This window comes from Sapajus apella, unplaced genomic scaffold (genome assembly GCF_009761245.1).
Source record: "Sapajus apella isolate SASKATOON/1434 unplaced genomic scaffold, GSC_monkey_1.0 scaffold376, whole genome shotgun sequence".
Lineage (NCBI taxonomy): Eukaryota > Metazoa > Chordata > Mammalia > Primates > Cebidae > Sapajus > Sapajus apella.
The window spans coordinates 35179-44087 of record NW_022437314.1 but is presented as its reverse complement, the minus strand read 5'-3'; the positions used below and the strand labels follow the sequence as shown (position 1 = coordinate 44087).

The window sequence follows — 8909 nt, the reverse complement described above, 5'->3', positions numbered from 1 at the left end:
TTGAGAAACCTTTAGCCAGATTGATTAAGAAAAAAGGAGAGAAGATCCAAATAAACATAATGAGATGAAAAAAGAGACATTATAACTGATGCTACACAAATTCAATGAGTGGGTAGAGACTAATATGATTAACTATGTGTCAATAAATTGAAAAATGTAGAAGAAATGGATAATTTCCTAGACACATACAACCTTCCAAAATGAATCATGAAGAAATCCAAAACCAAAACAGACCAATAACAAGTAATTAGAATGGAGCCACAATAAAAAGTTTCCGGGCCAAGAAAACCCAGGGACTTGATGGCTTCACTACTTAATTTTACAAAATTTTTAGTGAGAACTAATACCAATCCCAGTCAAACTATTCTGAAAAATACTGGATGAGGGAGTACTTTCAATGTCATTCTTTGAGGCCTATGAGACCAGCATTACCCGATACCCAAACCAGACAATGAGTCATTAAAAAAAAAAGACTGGCCAATATCCTTGATGAACAATGGGGCAAAACTCTTCAACAGAGTGCTGGCAAACTGAATTCAATAACAGATTGAAAAGATCATTCATCATAACCAAGTGGAATTTGTCCAAGGGATGCAGGAATGGTTCAACATATGCAAATCAGTCAATGTGATACATCATGTCAACAGAATGAAACACAATTAACATATGATTTTTTTCAATTGATGGTGAAATTTGATAAAATTCAACATCTCTTCATGTTAAAAATTAAAATATTACAGAGAAGGAACATGCCTCTAAACACTAAAAGACATATATGACAGACCTTGTATCATATTCAATGAGGAAAAGCAGAAAGCCTATTTCTCTGAGATCTGGAACAACACAAGAATGCCCACTTTCACCACTGTTATTTGAGATTGTACAGGAAGTCCTAGCTGGAACAATCAGACAAGAGAAATAAAGTGCATCCATGAAAAGGACATTAAGAAAGTAATCCCATTTGCAATGGCTATAAATAAAGAAAAATACCTAGGAATTAACCAACGAAGTGAAAGATTTCTACAATAAAAACTGTAAAACTTTGATGCAAGAAATTGAAGAGGACACCAAAAAGTAGAAGGATATTCCCTGTTCATGGATTGGAATCAATATTTTTAAAATATTCATAACACACAGATCAGTGCACAGATTCAATGCAATTTATTTCAAAATACATTTCTCACAGAATAGAGAAAAAAAATATCTAAAATGTATATGGAACTACAAAAGATTCAACAGCCAAAGCTATTCTGAGCAAAAAGAATAAAATTGGAGAAATCACATTACCTGACTTCAAATTATATACAGTAATAGTGGGATACTTTAACACCACACTGACAGTGTTAGAAAGATTATTGAGGCAGAAAACTGATAAAGATATTCAAGACCTGAACTAAACACTGGACAGATAGACGTCTACAGAACTCTCCACCCCAAAACAACAGAATATGCATTCTCCTCATCTGTACATGGCCCATACTCTAAAATCGACTACACATTCAGAGATAAAGTATTTCTAAGTAAATGCGAAAGAACCAAAATCATACCAACCACTGTCTCAGACCACAGTACAGTAAAAACCGAATTCAAGACAGAGAAAACCACTTCAAACCATACCATTACATGGAAATTAAAGAGCCTGCTCTTGAGTGACTTTTGGGTAAATAATGAGCTTAAGGCAGAAATAAAGAAGTTATTTGTTACTAATGGGAACAAATATAAAACATACCAGAATCTTTGGGACAGAACTAAAGCAGTGTTAAGCAGAGAATTTATATCACTAAATGCCCACATCAAGAAGTTAGAAAGATCTCAAATGAACAACCTAACATCACAACTAAAAGAACTGGAGAAGCAAGAGCAAACAAATCTCAGAGCTAGAAGAGGACAAGAAACCACCAAAATCAGAGCTGAACTGAAGGAGATGGAAACTGAAAAAACCATTCAGTAGGTCAATGGATCCAGTAGCAGTTTTTAAAAAAGTGATTAATATAATAGACCATTAGCTAAACTAATAAAGAAGAAAAGAGAGAATATCCAATTAAATAGAATCAGAAATGACAAAGGGGATATTAACAGTGACCCTATAGAAACACAAATAAACATCATAGACTATTATGAAAACCTCTATGCACACAAAATAGAAAATCTAGAATAAGTAGATTAATTCCAGGATACAAACACCCTTCCAAGACTGAACCAGGAAGAAATTGAATCTCTGAACAGACCAGTAATGAGCTCCAAAACTGAACCAGTAATAAATAGCCTAGCAACCAATAAAAGCCCAGAACCAGACAAATTCACAGCCTAATTCTACCAGATGTACAAAGAAGGGATGGTGTCAATTCTACTGAAACTATTACAAAAAATTGAGGAGAAAGGACTCCTCTCAAACTCATTATATAAGGCCAGCATCATCCTGATAGCAAAATCTGGCAGAAACATAATTAAAAAAAAAAAAAAACTTTAGGCTGATATCTTTGGTAAACATTGATACAAAAACCTTGAACAAAATATGCAAACTGAATCCAGCAGCACATCAAAAAGCTAATCCACCATGATCAAGTAGACTACATCCCTGGGATGCAAGGTTGTTTCAACATATGCAAATCAATAAATGTGATTTATCACATAAATAGAACTAAAGACAAAACCTCATGATTATCTCAATAGATACCTAAAATACTTTTAATAAAATTTAGCCTTTCTTCTTGATAAAAACTCTCAATAACTAGGCATTGAAGGAACATACCTCACAATAATGAGAGACACATGAGACAGACACACAGTCAACATTATACTGATTGTGAGCAACTCAGAAGTATTCCCCTTGAAAACCAGACAAGACAAGGTTGCTCTCTCTCACCAGTACTGTTCAACATAGTATTGGAAGTCTGGGCCAGAGCAATCAAGCAAGAGAAAGAAACAAAAGACATCCAAATAGGAAGAGAAGAAGTCAAACTATCCTTGTTTGCAAATGACATGATTCTATATCTGAAATACAGTCTTGGCCCCAGAGTTTCTGAAGCTGATAAACCACTCCAGCAAAGTTTCAGGATACAAAATCAACATACAAAAATCGCTAGCATTCTATACATCAACTACAGTCAATCGGAGAGCCAAATCAGGAATGCAATACCATTCACAATGACCATATAAAGAATAAGACACCTAGAAATTCAGGAAACTGAGGAGGAGAAAGATTTCTAAAAGGAGAATTACAAAACGCTGCTCAAAGAAATCAGAGATGACACAAACAAATGGAAAACCATTCCATGCTCATGGTTGGGAAGAATCAATATCATTAAAATGGCCATACTGCCCAAAGCAATTTGCAGATTCAATGCAATTCCTATAAAACTACCAATGACACTCTTCACAGACCTAGAAAAAACTATTTTAAAATTCATATGGAACCAAAAAAGGGCCTGAATAACCAAAGCCATTCTAAGCAAAAAGAACAAACTAGGAAGCATCACGCTAATGCTAACTGACTTCAAGCAATACTGCAGGGCTAAAGTAACCAAAATAGCATGGGACTAATACAACAACATACATATAAACCAGAGGACCAGAATAGAGAGCCTAGAGATAAAACAGCACACTCATAACCACCTGATTTTCCACAAAGATGACAAAATCAAACAATAGGGAGAGGACCCCCTATTCAAATAATGGTGCTGATTATGGTGGTGGCAGCCCATCCGGAGCAGCAGCTACAAGGATGTCACCTGCAGCGTGGGAAGTGCAGCCAGGGCTGTGTGCTCCAGTGAGCCAGTGAGGGACAGGAACAGGTGATCTCAGTGGGAGCCCCATCCTCTCCTGAGTTGATGGGGCAGGAGCTCATACTCCCAGGTACAACTGCAGCTGCCCAGCCATGGCTCTGGAACAGGCATCCCTGCATTCCTAGGGGACTGGGAAGCTCCCTACCCCCACAGCCTCAGAAGTGCCTACTACTGCTCCGTGACCTCTTCCCCACTCATGGTGCCTGGTCTGGTGCAGACCAAAGTTGTGACTGAGCCCAGGTGCTATCATAACCCATCCAGGTGTGTGCATGCTCCAGGTGGCATTGATACACCAGCCCCCTGCCACTTCAGCCACATTTGTACTTTGAGTGCCAGCAAACATAGGAGGGAGGCTGGGGGCTGAGGGCGGCTTGACGTGTGCCTGCTAGTGACCCTTGGTGCAGACTGCCTGGGCACCACAGTTAGTATGTTGTTGGCAGTGGGAAGCACACAGGTACCTAGGTGGGAAGGGCCACATCCTCGGTGAAATCTTCAAGCCAGGGACAGCCTGAAGCCTGGTGGTTGGGCTACCAGTTCCTTGTGAAGTTCTGCACTGAGAGTGAGAACTTCCTTGAGGTCTTTGGCCAATGGGATGGTGATTTTTTCCAGGCCTGCCCATTGCCACCCATGGACCAATCAACACGTACTTCCTCTATTCTAAGACCATAAACACCATCCCCCCACCCCCACTCAGCCAGATTCACACGCTTGTCAGAACAACCTGCTTGTGGATAAGACCTGCCTACTTCATGTCTCCTCTCTGCTGAGAACTGTCTAGTCACTCAATGAAGCTCCTTTCTGCCTTGCTCACCCTCCAGTTGCCCATGTGACCTCATTCTTTCCAGGAGCAGGACAAGAACTTGAGACCCACCAAACGGTGGGAGTGAAAGGAACTATAATAAATTCTTGTTTGGCTCACAGAGCTGCAGGTGGTGACATGCTCCTGGAATGTGGGAGTGAAGAATGGTGACCCTCCTGGGGTCCCAGACCTAGGAATTTCCCAAGCCAAAGCTGCCATAACACTGTAGCCCTCCCATGTTCCACTGGTGCTGGGCAGCCAGTTCACACAATGGGAAGCAGTGGCAGGGCCAGACCAGCCCACTAGCTGTGAGCCAGAGTGGGGCAGCGGGACTAAAAGGGTAGCAACCCAAACAGGCTGAAGCATGTCCCCCCAAAACATGCTCCCAACCCCTGCTCACTGTGTTGTGGGCAAAAAGAAGGAGAGGACACCTTTGGCCCTTCTGGGAGCCCAGATATTGGGGCTTGCCGAACCAGGGATGAGATACGTTGTAATGTCCTCTTTGGGGCTTTGCAATTCCTAGTGTCTCCAAGCTCTTGGGTGTCACCACGTTCCTTTTGTCCAGATGCTGGTGCCCACAGTGGAAGCTGCTTGCCATGCATCTGGTCCAGCCACAGCCTCACACAGAGCTAGTAACTATGCTAGTGCTTGGAGCTGCCTGCCCCACTGCAGCAACCAGCATGCCTGGCTGGACACAGTGGTTGGACCCTGAACTTGCTCATCTACACTCCCCTCACAGGTCTTTGTCTGGCTCACTCTTGGCAAGCATGAGATCTGGGCAGGTAGCATGAGTTGAGTGCAACTCGCCAGGCTGAGTGGGCAAAACGAGCTCAATGAGTGAGAGCAAAACAAAACTCAAGCAGAGGCACCACCAGCCACATAGCTTTTCGGCTGATGAAGCGACACTCATAGGATCCTTTGACACAGATAGCTGGCTAGTGATACACAGAAGATTGAAACTGGAGCCTTTTTTTAAACCTTGTGGTAAAATTACCTCAACATGGATTAAAGACTTAAATGTAAAACACAAAAACCATAAAATGCCTGAAAGACAACCTAAGCAACACCATTCAGGACAAAGGAATGGACAAAGATTTTATAATGCAGACACTAAAAGCAATTGCAACAAAAGCAAAAATTGACAAAAGGGGTCTAATTAAACTGAAGAGCTTCTTCACAGCAAAAGAAACTATCAGCGGAGTAAACAGACACCCTACAACATGAGAGAAAATTTTTGCAAACTATGCATCTGACAAAGGTATAATATCCAACATCTATAAGGACCTGAAACAAATTTACAAGAAAATAACAAACAACTCCATTAAAAAATAGGCAACGACATGAACAGACACTTTTAAAAAGAAGACATACATGTGGCCAACAATCATATGAATAGAAACTCAATATTACTGATCATTAGAGAAACACACATCAAAACCTAAATAAGATGCCATCTGACACTAGTCAGAATGGCTATTATTAAAAGGTCAAAAAATAACAGATGCTAGTGAGGTTGTGGAGAAAAATGAATGCTTATATAGTTGGTAGGAGTGCCAGTGAACTCAACTGCTGTCGAAAGCAATGTGGTGAATCTTTAGAGAGCTAAAAGCAGAACCATCTTTTGACTCAGCAATCCCATTACTGTATATATAAACACCATGTAATGTAAATCATTTTATCATAAATTTACATACACCTGTATGTTCATTGCAGCACTATTCACAGGAGCAACGACATGGAATATACCTAAAAGTACATCAGTGGAAGACAGGATAAAGAAAGTATGGCACATATACACCATGGAATATTATGTAGCCATAAAAATGAATGATATCATGTCCTTTGCAGGAACATGGATGGAGCTGGAGGCCATTATCCTTAGCAAACTAACACAGGAGCAGAAAACAAAATACTGCCTGTTCTCACTTATAAATAGGAGTTAAATGATGAAAATATATGAACACAAAGAGCGGAACAACCCAGCAGGGCCTACTTGTGGGTGGAGGATGGGATGAGAGAGAGGGGCATAAGAAATAACTGTTGGGTATAGGCTTAGTACCTTGGTGGTGAAATAATCTGTTCACCAAATCCCTGTGAAACAAGTTTACCTATATAACAAAACTTCTCATGGATTCTTGAACATAAAATAATAAACCGATATAAAAATTACACTGCAGAGCCCTAGTAACCAAAGCAGCAGGGTACTTTCATAATGACATGTACATAATTCAGTGGAACAGAATAGAGAACACAAAGATTAATCTGTACATTTACAGTAAACTCAGTTTTGACAAAGACTCCAAGGACATACACTGGAGAAAGCACAGTCTCTTCAATAAATAGTGTTGGCAAAATTGGATATCCATGTGGAGAAAAATGAAACTAGACACCTATTTCTTGCCATATACAAAAATCAAATATAAACAAATTAAAGACTTTTAAATCTAAGACCTGAAACTGTGAGATTACTACAAGAAAACTTTAGGGAAAATCTCCTAGCCAACAGTGTGGGCAAAAGTTTCTTGAACAATACCTCACAAGTACAGGCAACCAAAACAAAAAATGGGTAAATGGGATCACATCAAGTTAAAAAGCTCATGCACAGCAAAGGAAACAATGAAGTGAAGACACAACCCACAGAATGTTAGAAAATATTTGCAAACTACTGATCTGACAAGTGATTAGTAACTAGAATATATAAGGAGCTCAGATTAATCAATAGGAAAAAAATCTAATAATCCAATTAAAAATGGACAAAATGTCCGAATATACATCTCTCTCAAAAAAAAAAAAACATACAGATGGCAAACAAATATATGAAAAGGTGCTCAACATCAATGATTATTAGAGAAATGAAAATCAACACTAAAATGAGATATCCTCTCAACCCTGTTAAAATGGCTTTTTACAATTGACAGCCATATTCGATGCTGGTGAGGATGTGGAGAAAAGGGAACCCTTGTACACTGTTGGTGGCAATATGAATTAGTACAGCCACTCTAGAGAACAGTTTTTGGAGGTTCCTTAGAAAAACAAAAATAGCGCTACCATACAATTGAGCAATCCCAATGCTCAATATACACAGAAAAGAAAGGAAATCAGTATATGGAAGAGGCATCTGCACTCCCATGTTTATTACAGCACTCTTCACAATAGCCAAAATTTGGAAGCAACTTAAGTGTAGATCAACATATTAATAGATAAAGAGAATATGGTACATATACACAATAGAGTGTTATTCAGCCACAAAAAAGAATGAGATCTAGTCATTTGCAACAACATAACAACATGGATAGAGCTGGAGATCATTGTGTCAAGTGACATGAACAAACGCAGAAAGGTAAACTCCCCGTGTTCTCACTTATTTGTCAGAGGTATGAAAACAGTTTAACTCATAAAGACAGATTATAATTAATTTTAACAAAAGATAGGAAGAGGAATAGGGGTGTGGGGAAAGGGAACAGTGAATGGGGACAAAAAATACAGTTATATATGCTGAATAAGATCTATTATTTTATTGCACACCTGGTTGACTACAGTAAATAATTTTTTGTACATCTAAATTAGCTAAAATAGTATAATTGGATAGTTTGGAACATAAAGAAATAAATGCTTGAGGTGATGGATAACTGATTTACCCTGATATTATTGTGCATTGTATGCCTGTATCAATATATCTCATGTGCTCCATAAATACATACACCTACAATGTACCCAAAACAAATAAAATTTAAAATGTTTAAAAATACACTGAGGAATGGGAAAATGGGAGGAATATCTACAAACAAGTGCTAAAATGACCTGAAATTTCAATAAGTTTTTCTGGTGAAATCAATTATTATATCTGTAACTTCTGACTTTCTGCTGGTTGTTTGTAGGTGCCCATTATCTCATCACATTAAAATATATCCCATAAATAGCTTTCCTCCAGCTTCACTGAACCTTTAGTTCAGCATATGTGATACTTTGAGGTTTTTTCCCTAAAATATGATGATATCTAAATCATCACCCTCAAAGTTATATTTATGGGCAGTGCACACACACACACACACACACACATTCGTATTTATATTTCTTCAATGGCACAAGTCAAACTGGCCTTCACATATAATTGGAAACTGGCAGTAAATTAATGTATAAAATCCCTGAATAGTGTTGGCAAGAATGATCTGGACAAGGAAAGATTTTTTTCAAGGTAATTTTTAAATTTTGGCTCCAAAGCTGTACATATATTTACAAAGATGGAATTCTACTTAACCTAACAAAGAGCTGAATTCCAAGGTCCCAAGAAGAGGTGGAGAAATGCCCGTAATGAGTATGGTAGA

General features: G+C 38.7%; 1 long non-coding RNA gene across 1 annotated transcript; it reads left to right on the top strand.

Moving 5' to 3' along the window:
• Positions 1 to 6050: 6050 nt before the first annotated feature.
• On the top strand, positions 6051 to 7609 carry LOC116545795. The gene is made up of 2 exons (XR_004266448.1): positions 6051 to 6096; positions 7523 to 7609. It is a non-coding gene; the product is annotated as an uncharacterized LOC116545795 (long non-coding RNA).
• The last annotated feature ends 1300 nt before the right edge of the window (positions 7610 to 8909 follow it).